The 24,629-nt window shown below is 35.3% G+C and overlaps 1 pseudogene; it reads right to left on the reverse strand.

The window, feature by feature from the left end:
- Positions 1-9,474: 9,474 nt before the first annotated feature.
- The window catches only part of LOC141508014 (cathepsin D-like), a 129,844-nt pseudogene continuing 114,689 nt past the window's right edge, over positions 9,475-24,629 (reverse strand).

Here is a 24,629-nt window from a genome sequence, read left to right on the forward strand (position 1 = left end):
AGATTTATAGATAATAGACAAGTTACAAACAACAGATTGAGATAGATAAGAATTCTGTGCAAGAAATTTTAATTTAGTTATACCTACATCTGGATGAAACATCATTGGGGGACTTCAGTGGAGGAATTGAAAGTTAATGAGGAAAATGTTGGAGAGTCACCTTTGAGAATTTAGACACACATGAGGCAAACTGAATCCTTATCTGAGATCTTACCTTAGGTGCTGACACTTAAAAGAGACAGATCTTTGATTTTAGTGTGTGAAGATCATTAACATTTACTCTACTATTTCTATTTATTGGAGAATTATCTGGAAGCACTGAGAAGTGAAGTGACTTACTCAAAACCACACAGACAGATAGAACCAAAGTTGAGACATGAATTAGGATATTTTTTTGCTTTTCTTCCATCTTTGTCTATTGGTCTATTTCCTCATGCTCCAGAGGGGTGAAACTCAAATCTCTATCTTTCCTTTGCCTAGATAATCTCTACATCCACCATGTCAACATATTTTAAAATGCGGCTATTTTTCTCCTCTGTCCTCCCAAATGAAAACTCTCATTCACTACAGTCACAATCAGTCACAATTTAATTGTGATCTGATTAAAGCCACTGAGAATTGAACTGTAACTGGACTTTAGCTTCTAAAATCATATTTATATTCCAAAACATAATCTTGGGACTTCAATAATTCCAAGGAATTTTTTTAAAGAAGGAGTTGCTGAATTCAGCAAGATTCCTGTTCCATTCAGTTCAATTCAATTCGGTACAAAAGCTATGTCCTTGAATCAAGTATAAATTCCTGTTCAGTTGTAGTCTGGACAAGATGACCTTTACATTTCTTCCAAGCATACATTCTGGGATTGTATCAGTCATGTGAGGATCATCCTATACTACTATTGGAGAATCATTACTAACAGGAGAATTTGAACCATTGGAGTGCAAATCTGGAAGGATTATAAGGGTGAAGCTGTTTTGGACCAATTCATATCAGAACATTATGGGGAAAATTTCATTGATAAGGTGTTTACAGTTAAGATCTATTTGAAGAACTCTAGTGCCAGTGTTATATAGAGGAATGAATTGTGGAAAAAAGTTCCTTTTCCTTTTCCTTACCAGCTCAATATATGACTATACTTGCCCTTGTTATTCCTTCTTCCCCAAAAGTTAGTTTTCTTTTTTATTTTATTGATATTTTTCAAACAACGTGCTATGAAAGTTTTTCAGCATTCATCATATACCTATAAATGTGTGTATGTGTGTGTGTGTGTGTGTTTGTGTGTATGTATTTATTTTTTTTAAGTTACAAAATTTCTTCCCTTCCCACCTTCCTACCCCCAGTGGTGAACAGTTTGGTTAATATTGTGTATATACACATTTGTGTTAAACATGTTTACAGATTAGTCATTTTTGGTATGAGGAATTAGGATGAAGGGAATGAAACATATAAGAGATTTTTTTTTAAAGTGAGGGGGAAGCTAGGTGGTACAGTGGATAGAGCACTGTCCCTGGAGTCAGGTGGACCTGAGTTGAAATCTGACCTCAGATGCATAACCTAGTTGTGTGACATTGGTTACTTTACCCTATTGCTTTGCAAAAAAACAAAAGTGAATGCAGTGGTCATCCGATTCTGAAAGATTTTTGTTTTGTTTTGTTTTTCTTCCTCTGGATGAGGATACCATTGTCTATAGTTGGTCTAATACATTTGTCCTAGCTCTCTGAACTGCTGAAAGGAGCTGCTTCCATCAATGTTGTTCTTCGCACAATGTTGTTGTTAATGTGGTGGTTGTTCTCTTGGTTCTGCTCCCTTCGCTCAGCATCAGATCCTGTAATTCATAGTTTTCTAGGAACAGAGACATGTGAGATTAGCATCTTTGAGGACAGGTAGTTATATCTAATCATCTTCCCCTTAATAGCTTTGCACAATTCATTCTCTACAGGGTCAGTAAAAGCAGTTTATATAGATAGGCTAAGCATTTTTTTTTCTGAGATGAAATCAACTTAGCTGAATCCAAATCTAGTTGGAAAAAATTGTAGAACCTTTAATATAAACACGGTATTTGAGAAAATGCATTGAAAGAAGGCAAGTCATTTATATCCTAAGGTGCTCAGACAGAAATGTCATATAGCTAAGTATTTATAGCATTTTTATGACAACCAAAAAATAAGACATCAAATAGGTGTACCAATTGGGGAACAGTTAAACAAATTGTAATATATGAATGTAGGAATATTAGGGAATTTTATTTCACAGGAAGAAATAGTGACTATATAGAATTAGAGAAATATGAAATAATTTGTATGAACTGATACAGAGAAGTAAGAAGAATCACAATAACTGCAATATTATATTAATTGAAAATGACTCTAAAAAGCAACCAAACTTGGATGAATTGCAATAGTTGGTATTGATAACAGGTAATAAATGATAAAAACCCATTTCCCCAGAGGAAAAATAGAATTATAATAACAATATTATTAAACTAACATTTCCATAGCATTTATTATATGCTTAGCACTGTGTTATTTTATAAATATTATCTCATTTGATCCTTCCAGCAACCCTGGGTTGGAAGAGCTATTATGACCCCCATTTTCCAGATAAGGAACCTGAGACAGAGGTTAAAATGACAGTCACATAGTAAGTGGGAGTCCAAAGTCAAATATGACATCAGGTTTTCCTGAGTTGAGACCTCAAACTCTATTTACTGAAATATGGATATAGAATATATTATCTGATGTACTTCTCTAGGTTTGTCTTCATTCTATTTTTCACTGTTACACAAGAAGGATTCAGTACTAAAAAACAAACATTTGGCAATTGTTCTGGTGTAAAACAAAAGACATAAGTCAAGCCTCAAATATAAAGACAAAAAAAGGATATTATTATGTCCTTTAATGATAAGATAGCTAAAATACATTACTCCATATAGTGCTTCAGTAATTTCTTTATTACATGATTCTTTACTTTTTCTAGAATTCATATCTTAATGTTTCCTATCTTGATTCATACAATTATTATTTGCTACATATTGCAATGACAAACTATTAAAAAAAGCTAGAAAGCAAATTTTGTGCATTTAAACTATTATTACATGATTTCTTGTATCAAAGATATAATTACCACACATTTCACATATTATTACCCATTGGGACCAATCAGAACCACTCTCATCTCTCTTATTTGTGACAGTCATTTTGAAACCTGAATCTTTAATCATGGCACTCACATGTCTTTTTTTCTTCAATATCAGTGTCTCTAGTTCTTTCAAAGCATGCTTCTATGCTATAGTTTCAAGTTTCTTCACCATTCTAGTCACCTTCTTTCAGTGCTTTAGCCTTTTGGTATCTTTCCTATAATACAGTGGTCAGAATTCATCACTAATATCCAGACAGAGTCTTACCAAAATTGCAGGACACTCCCCTTCAATTCATCAGGCATTTAAAAATTATTTGCATATACAAAACAATGGATACAAAAAAATGAGTGGGGGGAAGGAAGAATATATCAGCAAAATGCTTATATTTGGTTTCATAGTCTTTAGATCAGAGATATGAGACATTAATGTACTTTAGATGCACACTGGCACAAGTCCTTCATTTTGTAGATGTAGACATTGAGCTCTATAGTGGTTAAATGACTTGCTTGAGGCTGTGCAGATAATAGAGTCAGAGTCAGGATATGAATTCATGTTCTCTGCCTCCAGAGTCAGGGTTCTTTACATTATATTACATTATCTCCCTTTTTGGTTAACATAGTTTAAGAAATTATTAGCTTTTTAAAATATTATACCATTGTTTTATATTCAAGATTTCTGAAACATGGCATCAGCTGTCTTGGATGGGGTAAGCATTGGTCAAAAATATTTGACAATTATAGCATTTCTATTTGCTACTTATGTGATCATCACCATCTGGGTCTCCATGTTCTCATTTATAAAATGAGTGGGTTGGGTTAGGTAATTGCTGAGGTTTCCTCTAGTAGTGAAATGGAGTGATTCAGAAATTTCTCATTTCATAGTTGTAATACAAATGAATGATGTTATCATGGAGGCAGGCCACTTACCTGGAGTCCAATCTCACTCCCCTCCAGTTCATCCCAATAACTTCATGCAATCCATTTCTCTGAAGATAGCAAGGATTCTGCAAATATATCACATGATGTTTGGGAGTAGTAACACCCCATTACCTCTTAATACACCATGATATTACAAATGTCAATCTTCTCCTCAGCCTTCTAGAACTGCTCTCTGATGACTCTAATGGCTGATACAAGGCATTTGCTGAATATTCTTTCAATAATCAGTGTTTGCCTTTGGTTGTACTAGTGGGAGTCTATCAGTGTTATGAAAGTCCAACACTAAAACAAATAATGAGAGTGTGCATGCACACGTGTGTGTATATATGTGTGTATATATATATATATATATATATATATTTGTATTATATCACATTTTCTAGATAAATGGGGGAGAGAAAACAACAACCTCAGTATTTTCACATAGTATCTGTCATCCCATGTGACAGCCTATTAACTCGGGAAGGATAATTTCTTTTTTTGTGACTTATTTGTAACAGCCCCACAATTTTCCAGACTTCAATTCCATCAGGGGACAAGAAGTAGAGAGCAAATGAAACCCTGTAGAGGAGGAATGATTGGCTCTTCCCCCCTCATCTTTTTTTGAGAAAAATCAGCTTCGTTGGAAAATGAAAACAAAGCAACAGAGCATAATTTGCTCTATTGTGGGTTTGAAGCCCTACCAAATGGATCATAACATCTTGTGACTATTAACAGGAATGGAAATATTGGGCTAGATTGAGCGTCGAGGGGACATTTTGTGCATTTTTGAACTGTCAGACTAGTATAAGAGATACTCTGGCAGGCGACATAAATCCACTTCTCTGCCTTATTAGTCACACTGCTGGCATTGAAATTTGGACTTTCTAAAATTCTAATTTGATAGAGTCTAGCATGTAAGGTTAGGAAGAGCAGTCCTTGCCAGCTTTCTCATTTTCAGTGAATTCTCTCCAGGGTGTTTTTCCTTTCATTTGTCCAGTATAATAGTTTTGATGTAAAAAGAGATGGTGTAGCATAGTAGAGAGTGAACTGGATTTAGTCAGCAATGAATGAATGAACAAGTGAATGAAAATACATTTTCTAACTGGTCACTAGTTTCATAATAGCAAAGAATGTTTTTTTTTGTATTTATATCCCCAGAAATGGCATATAGCACATGGTTGATAAATCATCTCTATCTATCTATCTATCTATCTATCTGTCTATCTATCTATCTATCACTTTATCTCTATTTACCTATCTATTATATCCCCCATACTAGTATCTCTGCTATGTACTAGGCATATGAATTTGAGTAAATATAACGTCTATTCTAATAAGGGGAAAAAATTTATGTTGAAGGAGTGATGGGTAGAGAGGTATTTGTTTTGGTTAATTTATAGCCTTGATTAATTATAGTTTCTAGAGCAATAGGAAGAGGGAGCATATTTTCAAGGCAAGAGTTCATGCCCAAGTATTATTTTTGGAGGTTTTATTTAGAGAATAAAGGAGGAGAAACTGCCCCAAGTCCAAATATATTTGGAGATAAAGACTAGCCTAGCTAAGTATGAATAAGAATACTCATATTATCTAAAAGTAAAGTGCTGGAATTTTAAAAATATGCTTGCATATATAGACATAGTTATATATGCATAATTTGTGTTCATGTATGTATAGTGAAAGTGCAGAACTTACATTAGAACTCACACTGCAATCATATACAATTATTTATTCAGGATGATGGATATCTTGCCTCAATTTCCAATTGACTTCCACTACAAAAAGTTGCTATATATTATATATATATATATATATATATATATATATATATATATATATAATATTTATATACATATGTTTTGCTTTTGCTTTTTTTCTTGTTTTCTTTGGGATGTAGACAATATGGTATTTCTAGGTCAAAAATATATATGTCTATAGTCCTTTGAATATAGTTCTAAATTGTTTTCTTGAATGAATGAATCAGTTAACATATCTACAAATAGCTCCTTAAGATCCAAAGACTTCATATCCCCTCCAGCATTTGTCATTTCTGATAAATTTAAGGGCATACCTCAGAGATGTTTTAATTTGCCTTTCTCTGATGTATATGATTTAGAACAATTTATATGGCTATAGATAGCTTTGATTACTTCTGAAAATGTTCATATTTCCTTATCGTTTATAAATTGAGAAATGACTTTATTTTCTATAACTTTAACTCAGTTTTACATGCATTTGAGAAATGAGGATTTTAGTCAGATAAAATTGCTGTATTTTTTTGTATTTCTTCATAGTCTCTGGCAGCTAATAGCAAAAATTTCCTTGACTTGTTTAATTTGGTCTCTTTTCTGCTTTTTTGTTTTGTCTAAGTTTATGCTTTCTTTTCTTCCCACCAGCCCCATTTTTGTTTATTTCAGATTCTGCTCCACCCCCTTATAATTCTGTGGAGGTGTTTTTCTAATTCCATGTGTTTTTCTTGTATGTATACATGAATATATAGTAAATAACGTATTCATTATGATGCTTTTCATTTCCATCTTATGGGTGAGTTCATCCCTTTCACAATTATGGTTACAATTATCAACTGTATATTTCCCTCCAATCTATTTTGTTCTATTCATCTTTCACTCTTATTTTTACCCTATTCTTGAGTCTGTTTTGCTTTTGAAAACTGCCTCCTTTAGTTCTCCCTCCCTTTTATTTCCCCTACCCAAATTTTTCTGTTATATTTTCCCCAATTACTTTTCTGTTAAGCAAGATAGTTTCTATTCTCAACTGAGTATAAAGGACAGACAGACAGAGACAGAGAGACAGACAGAGAGACAGAGAGATGATAGATAGATATAGTTACATAGTTTTCCCTCTTTTAATTAATTGAATTAGAGTGGAGCATTGCCCATCTTCTCAAATCCTCTTCATTGTAAAGACTCTGCCTTGCATATCTCTTTTTTTGTGAAACAATTCCCCTCTAATTTTTTCCCCTCCCTTAAACCCTTATCTCATCCTTTCACTTTTTCCCCTCCCTTAAACTAAAATTACATTACAAAGTGGCAATCATCTTAAATTTTTGGCTAAGAAATAGAGTAGTGATTTAGTGAATAGATTAGGTACAAAGAAACAGTAGTGAATGACTATTATATGTCTAATTTAGACTAATATCATTTTATGACTCAATTTGGGTATTATCTGATTGTTTATATATAACATTTAAAATCCTCCTCCAATTCTTCATCACTCTGTGTTATTAAGTCTAGATTGTCAAAGACTATGTCTGGGGAGGACAAAACTCTGATAGGGCCATCTGTAAAGTCTTCAAGTGTGGGCTCATTGAAGGGTTATATTCTTTGGTCACTAAACAGAGAGGATCAACAAGTTAGATGCAGATTGTTGAATTATTTGATCAAAGAAACTTTTGAAAACCATCTATGAAATCATAGATGGATTAAAACTGTCACTGCAGAAATAGTATTTACATTGATGAAATCACAGATCCATGAAATTTTTTAAAGCACACATTAATGGACTAATTAAAAGAGCGCAAAGTATTTGTTAAAATTTGGTCAGTTTGCATTTTCTTTCCTCTTATTTTCCATTTAGGGATGGTGAAATCTCTTGTAAATTACTGGAGACTGCTGAGAAGTTTCTTTAATATTTTAGTATGTTGTGCAATATTAATACTATCAGTGAATTTGAAAAAACACTAATATCTATAGAAAAACTTTTGGGGGGAGTTTTCTAGGACCTCTTCCTAGTATTCTGTAAACAGCTTTGCTGAATATATATAGTTTTTCACTTGTTTAATATCTTGGTTGTTGTCAATACTCAGAAAATTATTTTTATAGTTATCATTTTTATTCCATACATTGGAATATCCTTGATGAAAACATGTTAAATTTAACAGATAGGGTTTTGCCAGCATTAGCACCACATCTACACTGGTCCCATCTTTGTGGTCAAATTAGTGCCTGAAAGATGCAGAGAAAATAACATGCTACTATGTCTGTGGTTTATTGATTTAAGAAAACATTTACTTTTAGAGGACGTAAGATTGTGCATTTAATGCTGCCTTTGAAGCTGAGACACAACAGTTTAAATTTCTGCTGTTTGAACTAATTTTGACCAGGCAATCAAAACCAAAAAAATAGAGGATCTTCTTCAACCAGCACTGTACCATCTTTACATGGAACCACTGACGTTGGCAAATGATGATAATGATGATGTTTGTTCTTCATTATGGAAGACCATGACATTAGGGAGGTGATGCTATGGTGTGCACATGAATTGGATTTGAGTAAGGGGGTACTGGGCTAAGTCACCGGTCTCACTTTCTTCTCCTGAGTCATTTGATTCCAATGATCAGATATGGATCAGGATGACTAGAGATAGTAAATGACTTATCCAAATTCATACATATAGTAAGTATCAAAGTGTCTGAGGGCAGATTGGAATTCAGGTCTTCCTGACTCCCTGACTGGGGTTCTATTCCACTAACACCACTCAGCTGACTCAGTTACCTAATGTCAAATGGAAAAATGTTGAATGCTGTGGATAAATTCATTTACATTGGCATCATACTTTCCAGGAATGAGGTTGACACACATTGCCAGAGCTAGCTCAGTATTTGGGAGCCTCCAAAAGAAAGTGTGGGAGAAAAGAGCTATTTAGACTGCTTGCCACAAACAAGATTTCCAGAATCATTTTGCTGACCTCATTCCTGTCTGCCTGTGAAACCCAGGCAGTCTACCAGCACCATGCCAGGAACCTGAACTGCTTCCATTTGAATTGTCTTAGGAAGATTCTGAACATCACCTGGAAAAATAAGGTATCAAAAACTGAGATCCTCTCTCTCTCTCTCTCTCTCTCTCTCTCTCTCTCTCTCTCTCTATCTCTCTCAAAAATCCTTCCTCCCTCCAAAACCTGTATTTTTACCCCAACTCTCTACAATTACAGGAAAGAAGAACAGAGGGCTGGAGGGAAGGCTAGAGGTCCCAGCATCCATTTCAGCCTTCAACCAGGAGTGGCTTGGTAGGGGCCCCCTGACCTGGAGCTGGGGCTCTAGTTCTCCCCGCCTCTCCAGACCATTTGCTCAGACCTGGGATCCAATGCAGAACAGACTGACCTATGCCCTTGGCCTTGGCTCAGCTTCAAGCAAGGGTGGGTAAGGCCAAGGTCCATCTTCCAGGGGGAAGTCAGTGGAGGCTTCTCCCAGCCCCTCCCTACTCCCTCGCGCCACATGGCCCGAGGACACTGACAGAAATGTCTCATCAACGACTCTGGTCCTTGTCTGCATCAGGGAGCCTCGCGGGGGTGGGGGGTAACCTAGAAGCCTCAGATGACAGCAGAGTGGTGGGAGAGAGGGCAAGGGGTGTCAGTCAGTGGGCTGGTGAGGACAAGGAGTTTCTCTGGATCGTATTCTCTCTACAAGAGTTCTCCTCGGCCCCTGCTCTCTCCCAGGGGAAAGGTGAGGGAGGTGACCCAGGATGACAGGCGGTCAAGTGTGCAGTTGTCGCGGTCAAACATGGTGTAGTACTGGACAGTGAAGACATCGCCCAGAATCTAGAGGGACCCAATGGCGGAGGGATGTCCATGCCCATGAAGCTGCTCAGGCAGGTGGTTTTCCCAGTATGGCTCACCTTGAGGTAGTAATGTTTCACCTGTGAGGTCGAAGTCCTTGTCCCCCAGAGTGAAGGAGATTACTGGGAGGCTGGTCACCTTCTCACAGAGTTCATGAACTCTCCCTGGATCAAAGGGGAACCCAATCGCTTTCAGCGGGCTGGTGATGAGACAGGTACCTGAGTCCACAAGAGCCTGACAACCATCCTCACACTGCGTCCGGCCACTTTTCACCTTCAACCTGTCCTTGAGGATCTACCAATAGACCAGGTGGGGGATGTTGGGGAACTCTCTGGATAGTACTTGCTGTCTGTGCCCCCACCACCACCATCAGCTCATCTCCAAACTGGGAGAGGGTGTCCTCGTTAAGGTAGAAGGAGAAAACCTTCTCATTCACCAGCTTCTGATTCATGACATTGTCAAAGACGGGCATGACAGAGTCCACCGAGATTTGGGGAAAGGCCAGGCCCAGGATGCTGCCAAACTTGGCAGAGATGAAGGTGATGCCAGGCTGCTTGTGGTTTCTCTAAACGTCTGCTTCTGAATTTTCAGACAATTGCCTTCCAGGAATTAAGGAAGCAGGATGGTGTCTATACTCGGGAACCCTAAGAGGCTTCCCAAGCCATAGTGGATGGCAAACTTGGTCATGCACTTTACGTAAGTGCCAAACTGCTTCCCATTGTGCACCTGGCAATGTCCCACATGCTACAGTGAATGGAGGGGTCCTACAGGTTGGAGGACCACGTGTCAAAGAACACATTGAATTTCTGGGGAGGGGGCAGTCCCAAAGACGATGGGTCCATAGTACTGAGCATTTGTGTAATTCTTGAGCATCTCTGGGATGGGGTCAACTCTGACGTCATGCCCCCCCCAGTCCAAATGTCGAGAGGGGGCTCTGGGGCTATCTCCACAGGGTTGCCTGCCTCCAATATAGTCCGATGGATGGACTTGAATTTGTGCAGAGGAATTCTGATGAGGTGGGGAGCAGTGGCCCTGCATAGCAAGAGAACCCCTGGCCTCTGGGGAGAGGCTGGGGGCTGCTGCCACGGGTGACCAGCAATGATGTCAGAGCAGTCAGGAGCTCTTGCTGCCAAACATTCAAACTCTATTGCAGAGTTAGATGGACTGATGGACTGGCCACTTTGTTCCACTGCCAGTTGTTTATTTACCTAAACATCTATTTTTAAAGACAATTAGCACAAGGCAAGTATTAAGCTAGAGAACAAGGACAGTCTCAAAGTTTCTCTGAAGAGCTTAGTATTGATTGTGATAGTATAAGATGCTGGCAGGAGAAATGCTCAGCATGAACTACTTATCAAAGGACTTGTTCTGCTCCTAGAGCAAAGCAGATCACAGCACAAAGAAAATGTGAGCTACCCAAATCTAGAAACATCTCCATCTCAAATGTCCAAATGGACTATATGTGTGTGAATTGTGGTAGAAAATTCCAATCTCATATTAGACCTATCAGCCACAGTTGAACACTCTGTACCTTGATCTTAATATTATGGTATCATTGGTTAATTTTGAGTACAAATGATAATAACAATCACATCTACATAGGATCCCATCTCTATGATCAGATATGTGACCGAAAAGTGCAGAGAACATAAGATATTACTGTCTATTGTTTATAGATTTAAGAAAACATTCATTTTGGTGCAAAATACTTATTTTAAAACTTGGCTAAGATCAAAGAATTTTCACACACATATCAATATCATATAAGTCTCCATAAAGGATATACATATATGAAGATTTCATCCACCATTCCTTCCTTATACCCAGATGGACATGAAGTATGAAAAAGAATTTGCAACTACTACAATAAATCTAAATTAGAAACAGCTCTATATCCACTTAATTTACCCATCCAATCATTATCTACACTTCTATGGATGTATAGATCTATGTATTTTTTATTAATTAATTTGTCTTTGAATTTTACAACTTTACCCAATCTTACTTCCCCCACCAACTCCCTCAGAAGGCAGTCTGATGGTCTTTACATTGTTTCTATGCTATGCATTGATCTAAATTGTGTTGAGAGAGAAATAATATCCTTAAGAAAGAAAATAAAATATGAGAGATAGCAAAATTACATAAGATAATGAGTTTTTCTTAAATTAAAGATAATAGTCTTTGGTATTTGTTCAAACTTCACAATTCTTTCTCTGATGGTACAGATGGAATTCTCTATCATAGATGGTACAGATGGTATTATCCAACATAAATATCTCAAAATTGTCCCTGATTATTGCCCTAATGGAATGAGCAAGTCCATCAAGATTGATCATCAACTCCATGTTGCTGTTATGGGGTACAATGTTCTTCTGGTTTTGCTCATCTTGCTCAGCATCAGTTCATGCAAATCCTTCCGGGCTTCTCTCAATTCCCATCCCTCTTGGTTTCTAACAGAACAGTAGTGTTCCGTAACATACATATGCCACAATTTGTTAAGCCATTCTCCAATTGATGGACATTCACTCAATTTCCAGTTCTTTGCCACCACAGACAGAGGTACTATGGATATTTTTGTACAAGTGGTGTTTTTACCCCTTTTCATGATCTCTTCAGGGTAGAGACCCAGTAGTGGCATTGCTGAATCAAAGGGTATGCACATTTTTGGTGACGTTTGGGCATAATTCCAAATTGCTCTCCAGAAAGGTTGTATGAGTTCACAGCTCTACCAACCAAGTATTAGTGTCCCACAGATTTCCCACATCCCCTTCCAACATTGATCACTGTCCTTTCTGGTCATGTTGGCCAATCTGGGAGGTATGAGGTGGTACCTCAGAGATGCTATAATTTGCATTTCTCTAATAAGTAATGATTTAGAGCAATTTTTCATATGACTATTATCTCTTTGATTTCCTCCTCTCTAAATTGCTTCTGCATATCCTTTGACAATTTGTCAATTGGGGAATGGCCTTTTTTTTATACATTTGACTCAGTTCTCTATATATTTTAGAAATGAATTCTTTGTCAAAAATACTAGTTGCAAAAATTGTTTCCCAATTTACTACATTTCTTTTGATCTTGGATGCAGTTGTTTTGTCTGTGCAAAAGCTTTTTAATTGAATTGAATCAAAATTATCTAGTTTGTTTTTAATGATGTTTTCCATTACGTCCTTGGTAATAAACTGCTTCCCTTTCCATAGATCTGACAGGTAAACTATTCCTTAATATCCTAATTTGCTTATAATATTGTCCTTTATCCCGTATCCATTTTGATTTTATCTTGGTATAGTGTGTGAGTTGTTGGTCTAATCCAAGTTTCTGCCATACTAATTTCCAATTTTCCCAACAGTTTTTATTGAAGAGAGTTTTTAATCCCAAAAGCTGAAGTCTTTGGGTTTATCAAACAGCAGATTACTATAATCATTTCCTGTTATCTCTTTTGTACTCAGTCTATTCTACTGATCCACCACTCTATTTCTTAGCCAATACCAGACTTCTTTGATGACTGATGCTTTATAATATAATTTTAGATCTCATAGGGCTGTCACCTACTTTTGTACTTTTTTTCATTAGATCCTTGGAAATTTTTGACTTTTTATTTCTCCATATGAATTTGCTTACAATTTTTTTCTAATCTATGTATCTTTTAAAGATTAATAAGATTTATTTGCTGATTATCTTGAAAATCTAATCAATAGAGTTTTAAAGAGAAAAAGGCTTAAGAAGACAATATATGGTCAATGGGAATCCCCTTAATAGATACATTAGTGAATAGATAGGAAAAAGTATAGCAGTTGAGACATCCAAAAATTCACAGAAAAGATTTAGTGAAGAAAAATCCCATATTAAAATCAAAGTTCCTAAAAAATGTATACACAAATGTGTAGAATTTACATAACCATCTAGAGCAGGGAAGTTAAACTTTTTGTCAATTACAGACCCCTTTGGCAGACTGATCAAGCCTATGGACCCCTTCCCAGAGTAATGTTCTCTAACACATATAATAAAATACTTAGGATTACAGAGGAAAACAACTATATTGAAATAAAGGGTTTTTTTGGCTTGTCCAAGTATACAGACCCCATGCAATCTATCCATGGACCCCTTAAGAAATCCATGAACTCCAGCCTAGGGGCCCTAACCTACAGAATAAATTTGATTTCATAATTCTCACTGAGAATTTTAGATCTGGATGGCTATTCTTCATTCCAATGAATCAGGATGTATAAAAGAGAATGGAAGCATAGTAAGAAAGTATCCTGGGGCAGAACCAAGATAGCAAATTAGGGGCAATTACCCACTTGAACTTTTCCAACATTTACCTTCAAATAACTTCCCAAGAATGTCTCAAAACAGATTTTGGAGTAGCAAAAAACAAGAAAAGTTGGGAGACATTTTTTTGGCCCAAGAAAACTTAAGAAGTAGGTAGAAATCTATGGCACTGGAATGAAAGTCCTTCTAGAGTCCACATGTAGAAGGCAACAGTAGAGGCAGCAAGAACAGTAGTAGCTTCGAGAACTCTCAGCCCTGACCATAAGAAGATCAGACAACTGCTCAGAGATTACAGGGGAACCTTTCCTATCACAAAAGATAAACTGGCATTGCGTGATTTCTCTATTGCCCATAAACAGTGTTGAGTCTTGGTTCTAGGGTAGAAAAGAGTGCTGGTGTAGGTCATAAGAGAACAAGGGCCAAGATCACAGTTCCAAGGCAAATAGGAGGGCTAATATATAGAATACAGGGGATCAGGATTCCTTTATGCTTAAAGAACAGAGCACAGACTAGGAGAATAATGATCATACTTCTCCCCATATCACACTACTTTGGAAACAATGAAAGCATAAAGAATCCCAGAATTAGCTTTGTAAACAATAGCACAAAAAAATTGAAGCTTAGTTTCCCCAGATTAATAGAACCCAATTTTAACAGAAAGTACAAAGTCAAAAAATGGACTGGAAAATGTGCAAACAAGCAAAAAGTTTACTACTAAAGCTATCACAGTATCAAGGAAGAGCAAGTCATGAAATCAGAAGAAAGCATTAATGTGAAACAACTACCAAAACAACTTAAAATGTTAATTGAGTTCAAATTCAATAAGAATCCCTGAGTTAATGAAAGAATGTATAGTAGAAATAAAATTGAAAAAAATTCTAGTGATGTAAGAAAATTATGAAGAGAGAATTAACAACTTTAGTAAAACAATACCACAAAATACGAATGAAAATAACTTAAAAAAGCAGAATCGGTCTAATGGTAAAAGAGACTGATGAAATAAAATTCACTGATGAAAAGAATTCATTAAAAAGAATTGACCAAATAGAAAAGGTACAAATGCTCACTGAAGAAAAAAATTCCTTAAAAATTAAAATTGTCCATGTATAATCTAATTATTTTCTACACAATAAGACATTATAAAATAAAGTCAAAAGAATGAAAAACAATAGAAGAAAATGTGAAATATCACATTGGGGGGAAAAAAAGATCTAAAAAATAGATCCTCTAGAGATAATTTACAGATTGTTGTGCTACCTGAATGTCATCATCAAATTAAGTAACCAGATTTCATATTTCAAGAAATTATAAAGGAAAACTACCTTAACAATTTAAGTCCAGAGGATAAAATAGAAATTAAAAGAATCTGCCTATCTCCTGAAATCATTCCCAAATGAAAACTCCCTGGAATATTATCTAAATCCTAGAGCAAAATATTTCAAGCATCCAGAAAGAATTCAAATATCATGGAACCATACTAAAATACACCAAATTTATTGTCTCCCATGTAAAGACATGGCAGTCTTGGAATATAATTTGCCAAAAGATTAAAAGATCTGATATTATAAACAAAAGTGAATGTATTTCTTCAGGGGAATAGGGGGAGAATGGATATTTAAGGAAGTAGAGGAATCTTAAGAATTCCTGATGAAAAGACCGAAACTGAAAAGAAAATTTGTCATTCAAATCCAAGATTCCAGAGAAGAAGTAAAAAAAAAAAGAAATCACATGACTCAATAAAATTAAACTGTCTACATTCCTATGGAGAAGGTGATAGATACATCATCATATCAGTTAGGAGTAGTATGTGTATATATATATATATATATATATATATATATATATATATATATAGGTAACTGTTAGAATCATCTCAAAAAAAAGTGAAGGGGGGGTGGCTAGGTAATGCAGTGGATAGAGCACTGGCCCTGGAGTCAGGAGTACCTGAGTTCAAATCCTACCTCAGACACTTAGTAATTACCTAGCCATGTGGCCTTTGGCAAGCCACTTAACCCCATTGCCTTGAAAAATCTAAAAGAATAGTGAAGGGATGAGAAAGTGCGATGAATTGGAAGAAAGGCAAAGGGAAAGGTAGAATGGGGGAAATGATCTCTCAAAAAAGGAGGCATACAAGAAATTTTTATAAGTGCGAGGAACTGTACTAAAGTGCTTTCTTGAATTTCACTTTTGATAGAATTAGTTCAAAGAGGGAAAACTACACATATACACATACACAGAGTATGAGTTGTGATTACAAATGTAATTTAATTAATAGGGAAATAGAATAAGAGAAAAGGGTGTGAATCACAAAGGAGAGGGTAAGAATAAAAAAGAAAAAAATGAAAAACATAAAAAATAAAATAATGGAATAGAAGAAAAGACACAATTAGTAATCATAACTATTAAGATGAATAGAATGAGCTCACTCATAAAGTGGAAGAAGATAGCAAAATGAATTATAAACCAGAATCCCAAAAAATATATAGTTTACAAGAGACACACGGATCAGGAAGATTTACACCCAGTATTACAATAAAGAAATGAAGCAGGATCTAATATGCTTCATCTATACAAGGCAGTTATAACAATCATGATCTCATACAAAAGTAAAAATAGATCTAATTAAAAGAGATAATCAAGGAAACAATGTTTTGCTAAATGCTACCATAGACAAAGAAACAAAACTACAAATTGATAAAGGTCTGATTTCTAAAATATCGAAAATGGAACTGAATCAAATTTATAAACACAAAATTTCCCTAATTGATAAATGGCCTAGGGATACAAATAGGTAGTTTTCAGAAGAAGAAATCAAAGCTATCTATGGTCATTTGAAAAAAAATGTTTAAATACAGTTCTTAGATACTATCTCTTACCTATCAGAAATAACAAATGATGAAATTCATGAGGGAAAAGTAGGAACAGTAATAGAAATGGAGTAGCATGAACTAGGACTTGAATAGTATTGAACTGGTGCAATCATTCTGGAGAACAAATTGAAACTCTGTCCAAAGAACTGTAAAACTGTCCATACCCTTTGACTCAGTAATACTACTACCAGGATGTATCACAAAGAGATGAAAGAAAAAGAAAAAAGGACATGAATGTACAAAAAATATTTATAGCCATTCTTTTTGAGGTAGCAAAGAATTGGAAATTGAGGTGATTCTCATCAATTGGAGAATTGCTGAACAAGTTATAGCACATAATTGTGATAGACTTCTATTGTACTGTGGGAAATAAAGTGGAGTTGGTTTTACAAAAACATGGCAAGACCTATATGAACTGTGGCAAAATGAAGTAAGAAGAAGAGGGAGATCACTGTGTATAGTAGCAATGTTGTAAAGGTTGTGAAAAACTTGGCACTTTTGAAAACTACAATGATCCAAGAGAATTCCAAAGGACTCATGATGAAAAATGCTGCCCACTTCCAGATAGAAGTAATCTTCTCACTTTATTTTGTATGTATACATACATACATATGTATACACATATATGCATACATATTCAGGCATATATATATAACTGATATGGAAATATGTTTTGGATGATTTCTTATGTATAATTGATGTTGTATTGCATTCTTAGAGGATGTGTAAGGATGAGGGATGGAGGGAGAGAGAATCTAGAACTCAAAATGAAAAATGAAAAAGATAGTTTAAAAATAAAAAATCAGAAAACTGGAATTTGAATGAGGGGGAAGAACACTAGAAAGCAGGGATAAATGGACTTTTCTTAAAATGACAAATACCATATATCTATATAAAATATATAAATCACAATGTCTTTCAATCAAACCAGAAACAAAACAAGCAAAGTATTCTCACATGAAGAAATCAAGGAAACAGATAAAATAACTATTGTTATTAGATTATACTATAAACTACCCAACAAATAGGAAATAGATGAAATATAGGGAAAATTACAAGCTTAGCACTAAGGATTAATATAGTAAATATAAAAGACTTCAACTATTCAGACATCTATTGCATTTCTGTCATAACTGGAATAGGAGTAACCTCTTTACGTACTTTAGACAAAATTTCATCCTTCAAAAGAAGGAGGAATTAATGAAAGGAAAACTTTTCTGGATCGGTTTCCTGGTAACAGGGAAGAACTGGATAGAGCACCAGCCCTGGAGTCAGGAGTACTTGAGTTCAAATCTGGCCTCAGACACTTCCTAATTACCTAGCTGTGTGGCTTTGGGCAAGCCACTTAACCCCATTGCCTTGCAAAAACCTAAAAAAAAAAAAAAACCACCAAAAAAACCCCAGGAAAGAACTCATTTCTGGGGCAGAAATGATTGGAAGTTTGGGTAAAAATAATCTCTCCTTCCTAAAATTCGTGATAAAGAATGGAAACATCAACATAATCAGAAAAATGTAGCTAAGATTTTGGCAATATAGATTTCAAAAAGTTCAGAAAATGATAGGTAGAATCTCATGGACCAACATTTTACTGAAAAAGTCAAAGGTATGTAAGACCCTCAAAAGTAAAATTATGATAACACAAAGAGAAATGATCTGAAGGAGGCAGAAAAATGGGAAATGTCTAAAGAGACTAATGTAGATGAAGAGGGAACCCATGCAGCACATTATATGTAAAAAATAAATGTCTGAAACTTGGTAAGCACAAAGATATATAAAAGATAGGAAAACCACATAGATGCATTTTAGTCCTGAAAAATGTCAGACTGTTTGCCTCTGAGGGGACAGAGGCAAGAAATGAGGGTGGAGGAAAATTACGTAACATAAATATGCAAGTGAATAAACGTTGAAAAACTTTCATAACATGTAGTTGGAAAAATAAAATCAATCAAAAAAATTAAAAATTAAAAAATCAACTGACAATAACTTGATTGATTGGTGGATTGTCTAGATTTAAGTAAGTTATGGGGGGGAAATGTCAATAAATGTAGATTCAATTACAAAAAACAGTGTCAGAAGTACCAAACCTCAGAACTGAGGTCAGAGAGGAAAACTAAAGACAGTAAAGAGGGTTGTTTTTTTTTTTCTAGCTGCTGCTGCTGCTACTGTTATCTAATTCTAACTAATTCTAAAATGGGAGGAAAAAAAGGATCAGATAAGGCATAGGACTTTTGCTTAGAGTGTATGGGTTAATGATAATTTAGCACAAATCTCCCCTTTTATGATAATAATAAAACAATTGCATTTGAAACTAGATCAAAATTCAGGCAATTATGTGGTGCAGTGGGTAGAACACCAGCCCTGGAGTCATTAGGATTTAAGTTCAAATATGATCCCAGACACTTAGGAAACACACACACACTAGCTTTTCCCATTTTTATAAAAGACTATACTATGTAGAAAGGATAAGGCTTATTGTCTTTGCTTCCAGTGGGTAGAATAAGGAGCTAATGGATGGAAGCAGACAAAGAAAATATATTACCATTTAAAATGACAATTTATAGCCAAAATTCATCAGTAAATAAAAAAACTCATCTATACCTCTCCCTGATTTAATTACTCTACAAAAGACCAAAATATCAATCCCATATTGTCACCCTTTTAGCAGTGAATCTCTTCCATTTAGCTACATTCTTGGAAGACAGACACTATCCAAGTGCCATCAGTACTTGCTAAGTCTGTACTTGAATTCTCACTTTTGGGTAGAATTTACCAGATATTTGACTGAAGGAGGACTTGAGTGGAGGAATAGTTAATAGTCAATAAAAGTAACAAGACCCTTAAGTTTCCTTCTCATCCATATTTCATTCGTCCAATTTCTTGTCTCTTCAAGGGAATGAAAAAAAGTACCTTGAAAACTTGATTTTTAAATAACCCAAATTATCTTATTCAACATTGATTTAATTAACTGGAAAAATGCCAAATCTCTTCTCACTGCTGTGGAGACTTAGCCCTTTGCCACTGAGGTCAGCATCAAACTTGTGGCAGATGTTGTACCCACAGACTTTTATTTTATTATATTTGCTCAGCCTGTTTTGATAATCTTCACATTTGCTATTTTAATCATTTTTACAAGATTGAATCACATAATTTTCTCCATTTAAAATTTTTCTTCTTTGTTACTGAAATACTTCCCAACAATTAATCAAACCACAAAATTATCAAGATTTCCCAAACAGATTGGTAATTTCCATACTTTTCAATAACTATTTTGGACACTTGCAGTTTAGCACATTAAGATGCTTATTAGTGAAGAGTTGTGGAATGAGCTCCAATTAGTGAATTATAGTGTATTCATTTCACTGCACCAAATGCTCATTAACAGATTGTTTGATTTTCCCCCCATGCTATAAAAATGGCTAATATGCCTTACTAGTAATTCATACTCTCATGATCACATGATGTATGTCTTTTGCTTACAGCTGCCCAAAGAAATATCATTTTCACAGTTATTTGACCTTATTGAGCTTCTTTCCCATGCTAAGTCCCTTGTGTGACATATGTTTCTGAGAAGCTCCTCTAATTTGAGAAGTCAACTTGGGGTACCATCAAATATATTACCAATAAAGTAAGTTAAGTGGTCAAATTTGTTAGTTGCTGTTCGACTAAAAAGTATCTGTCCCTCCTGCTCCTTATGAAAATGGTGATGGTGAAAATGATTACCGAATCATATGTTTATTAATATAGAACTTGAAGAAACTCACCTAGTTCAACACTCTATTTTACAAATGGTTGTGATAACACAATGTCAATGATAATATAGAATTGTAACAATACTGGTTAAAAGTGACAATGATTGATACATTAATAACAACAGTTCTCATTTACATAATATTGTTTGCACATCAATTTCCTCAAAACAATCTGGTGATGGAGATGGGGCAAATATTATAAATTGTATTTTACAGAAGAAAAAATTGAGGCACTCAGAGATAACAGTAAGCAAATCAGAATTAAAATCATTCCTTCTAACTCCTATCCAATGTTCTTGCTGCTGCCACATAATTATGGTGGTGGTAAGTAATGATGATGAAGTCATGGTATGAAAGATGAATGTGATGAAATAACATTTCCATTTCATGAGATGTTATAAGTGTTGAGGCATCCAGGATAAATATCATGAGGATTTTTTTTCCCTATTAAGAGATTTCAAGTAGACCAGTTTTCATGCCCACAAGCTGCACCAAATTTCGCTATGAACCATAAAAATGTTTTACTATCCATACACTTATTTATTCTGCAGACCAAGCCACATCTTCAGTTGGCATGTTGATATTCAACATGTCCCTCATGACTGCACGGGAAGCCTATAACTTGTGTAATTTCCTTAGCTTTCTGAACAACAACATAATAACTACACTTGATTTTATTTCACAGGGAAAAAGTTTGCTAGTTTATAATTGATATAAACAATCACAGCCGAGAGTAAAATGTGATAAAAATGCCAACTCCCTATCAAGAGTATCTTTTTGTATATAAGAATTCTGTTAGACAAAGAGATGTTCAAGATCCATTGTTTTAAAATAATAGATTTATATCACATTATATCATGTTACTTCCCCTCCTCCCTTCCTCCTTCCTTCCCTCCTTCCTTCCTTCCTTCCTTCCTTCCTTCCTTCCTTCCTTCCTTCCTTCCTTCCTTCCTTCCTTCCTTCCTTCCTTCCTTCCCTCCCTCCCTCCCTCCCTCCTTCCCTCCTTCCTTCCTTCCTTCCTTCCTTCCTTCCTTCCTTCCTTCCTTCCTTCCTTCCTTCCTAACTTCCTTCCTTCCTTCAATTTCTTCCTCCTTTTCCTAGAAATTAGTCTTTTTTAACTGCAGCTATTGCATAGAATGAAAAATTAGCATCTAAACTGGTTTAATTTTCTCTGATCCTGTCCCATCTGGTGCTGTCTCAGTGTTGCTTGTTTGACCTACTCCTGATTTATCAGCTCTCATTTACGTAGTTAGAGAGTGCACTGGAGAATGGGAAACCTTCCAAGGGAAAGGAGCATCGAGAAAGGAGATAGGAAGGAGACCAGCTCTAAGAAATAGAAGAGTTCTCTTCATTTTTCCTGCCAGCTTGCATTCACTTAACAAGGGAAGAAGGGAAGGAAGAATGATATCACCTAAGGGAAAGAATAATTTCATCTTTTGTTTCCAGGAAGGATTTTGATATAGAATCTTTCTATTCAGTATTCCTTTCTTTCTCTCTTGTTGCTTAAATTCCCTTTGTGAATGAAGGAAAAGAGGGGCTTCTCCCTCCTAACAAATAATGCTTCAGTATTTCAAAATGACTATGATTTCATTAGTAGGGATATTCCTTTTATCCATAAGGATCACCAACATGAGGCAGAAGACAGAACATTGACCTAGAGTTTACACCTTCCTTCAAACATCATGGTTTGTGAAGTTAGAGATACCTATCCACCTTGCCTCAGTTTTCTCATGAGTAAAATGGTGATAATAGCACATGTAGTTTGAGGGTTCTTGTGAGGATCAAATAAAATAACCTTATGCAAAATTCTTTATAAGTTAACATAAGCTATAATTAACATCTAAGTTTTGTTGATTCAAAAATGATTTAACAAAAATTTCTCAACTACACACTGTATACAGTAATGTACTGAACACTGAGGGAGAGAGACAAAGTCAAAGACAAGATGAGGGTTCACAGAGTTTAGAAATTTGGAAGCAGTCTGTAAGAAACCTTGCTGTGGAAAGAAAAAAACAATCGACCCAAATCCAATTCATTCCAGTGCTTTGTCATTTAGTCTCTCAGCACTCAGTCCAGCAGATCATTGGTCAACAAATATAAAGTCCTTTTCTGGACTTATAGTAGAAGTCTTTTTTAATATAATGGGACCTTGCAGACTATGGCCTTTGGGTAGCATAGCCTTTGAGAACTTAAGTCACCTTCATATCATAGTGAGATATTAGAGAAGGACTGTAGTGGACAAAGTCATATTTTAGTAACAGGTCTAATATGCAGAACATTTTATCTCATACAAAATTCTTTCCATGAAAAAGAAAACTGACAGACAGGGGTCAAAGGTATAATCTTGATTTTATAGGTTAGGAAAAAAGGACTCAGAAAGATAAAGTCATTTATTGTAGAACCGTGTGTGGTGAAGAGACAAGCCCCAACTTATACTAGGATCTTCTAATTTCCAATCAAAGACTCTCTATGTGTCACACTGCCTCCTGCACCTCACTGATTAAGTATTGGATCTCCTATTCTAGACCCTAATCATCTGTAACATAATCATCCCCCAAATCAACTTTGTTTCTAAGGATGTTTACAGGATCAGATTTCAAATTGAAAATCTTATTAAAGATCATTTATTCTAGGGCTTTTTAAAATAAAAAACAATAAATTTCCATTTCAAGAAAACATAATAAATACTATACATTGTTCAAATGTGTAGTTCAAAGCTGTCTTGCTTTTCTTTGTTTCCTTGTAGGTTTCCTTTTGTTCTCTGCTGTAAACTTTTTGCTATGTGTATGATTATAATATCTTCCTTAATAAGTTCAAGTCTTTCCATATTTTTCTAAATCTAATAACTCACAATTTCTACAGCAATATTTCAACCTTATACTGTCTAATTATTTTAAATAGTTTAAAATGGTATTGACTAATATAGCTGACATATGGTGTTATTCCAAGGGTTTTTAACTTCCGTTTGTTTGTTTCATGCACCCTTTTAGAGAAATTTTGGGAAGTCTATTGACCCCCTTCTCAGAATAAAGACTTTAAACAGCATAAAGTTATTGGATCACTAAGAAAACCATTTAAGAAATATACATTGAAATGTTTAAAAAAAGCAAATTCCTGGATTTCTTATTAAGAGTTCCTAATGTATTCCAGGGGCATCTAGGTTAGGCACAATGATTAAGGTGCCAGATCTGGAGTTAGGAAGACTGCTCTTCCTGAGTTCAAATCTGACATCAGACTCTTAGGAGCTGGGTAGCCTGGGCAAATCACTTCTCCCTGTTTACCTCAGGTTTCTCATCTCTTCAGTGAGCCAGAGGAAGAAATAACAAACCACTCTAGAATCTTTCATCACAATTGGATAAATGACTAAACTACAAATCTATTGCAACTTCCTCAACTTATTGAAAAAGAAATTAAAATACAGGATGGGAAGTAATTTGCACAAGGTCATGAAACTAATATATATCAGAGTCAGATTTGAACTCAAATATTCAGATACCCAAATCCATACTCTTGTCTCTCCACTGGGGTGCCCCTCAGAGAGCCTCACAGGTTTAGTGATTAGCCTCTTTTCCCTTTCTTTCAAGTATCAAGTGCTTTAGATGTTAGATGCTAATTAAAAAAATAGAACTAGAGACAGACCAGTTCCCTACAGACTGTACCAACAGCATCATTATTCATTAATTTATGACATAAATTGGCTAAAAATGCAAGGTAGGAGGATTTCTCCTCCTTTCTCCAGAGGCCACCATTTTGAAGAATTATCCAGACCTCTATCGATTCTTTAATGTCGCCACTGAAAACATAGTAATAAAATACTGCTTAAAAAACATGTGGACCTAATTGCTGGATTCAACAAAAGTAATAGTAATTAGCCTTAAACTGCAGTCTACATAGAAGCCCTATGGCTAATATAATTTATTCCCCTGCTGAATATCAAGACATTTCTAAAGAGACTCATTTGTTTAATACATGGCAGTTTTCACAGCCAGAGGGTGAGTTTGGGGTGGGTATTCATGTTATGGAAGGGAATTCCAGAAAGAAAGATAAGTATGAACAACAAAAAAATAGAGGTAGAAAATCATAGTCACAGGTTCAGGGAATAAGTAGA

Source organism: Macrotis lagotis, chromosome 1, assembly GCF_037893015.1.
Source record: "Macrotis lagotis isolate mMagLag1 chromosome 1, bilby.v1.9.chrom.fasta, whole genome shotgun sequence".
Taxonomy (NCBI): Eukaryota; Metazoa; Chordata; class Mammalia; order Peramelemorphia; family Peramelidae; genus Macrotis; species Macrotis lagotis.